Source organism: Larus michahellis, chromosome 6 (genome assembly GCF_964199755.1).
Source record: "Larus michahellis chromosome 6, bLarMic1.1, whole genome shotgun sequence".
Lineage (NCBI taxonomy): Eukaryota > Metazoa > Chordata > Aves > Charadriiformes > Laridae > Larus > Larus michahellis.
This window is the reverse complement of record NC_133901.1, coordinates 27,152,067-27,152,858: the sequence shown is the minus strand read 5'-3', so window position 1 is coordinate 27,152,858 and position 792 is coordinate 27,152,067.

The window sequence follows — 792 nt, the reverse complement described above, 5'->3', positions numbered from 1 at the left end:
TTCAGAGGCTCCCTCTCTTTATTTTTTAAATATTTAAGGTGAAAAGCTCATATTCTCTCGTGGTGCTTTTTTTTTAATTTGGTGAGGTTCATGCCTGTTGTGCACACGCACTGCTTTTGGAGGCTGATGTGCAGTCTTGGGTCTTACACAGATAAACACAAGGCTTGGATAGCACGGGACTTCTATATGAGTACCAGATGTATTCTGCATCTCGTGACAAATGTGCCTTACCCCTGGGCTTTGTGTATTCACAGCTCTTAAATCTGCATCTGTACCAGCCTCACGCAGATTACAAAGGATTATTATGGATTATTCCCAGGGAGCAGGAAGAGAAACTGAGCTCTGAATTGGGGGGGGGGATGGCGGTGATTCAGCAGGCCAGGCACAGAACAGGTCACTGACAAATCCAAAATAAAAACCTGGGAGAGACTTGCCAGCTTCCAGACCTTTGTGGTGATCTCCAGAGTCCTAGCAGTGGTAGCTGCATCTTGTGGTGCAGGGTGCTAGTGCCTCATTTTCCAACATATGAACTTCTTTCAGGGACAAAACGTAAAAGTATGACCCACAAGAGACCCAGCAGGCACGGGGCTAACTTGCAAGACAGAGCAAAGCACCTGGATAACAATATTTGCTGCAGATGACATAGCAGAAAGAGAAAAGCCTTTACAAGAAAAGTTCTTGTAGTCTAAAAATTTAGCCCCAAGATGCTAAGTTACACAAAAAAAGTAATTCCTCTTGGGATGCTAGCTCCCAGTTGCTGGGTTTTAATACAGACGTCAATGAAGTTAGATG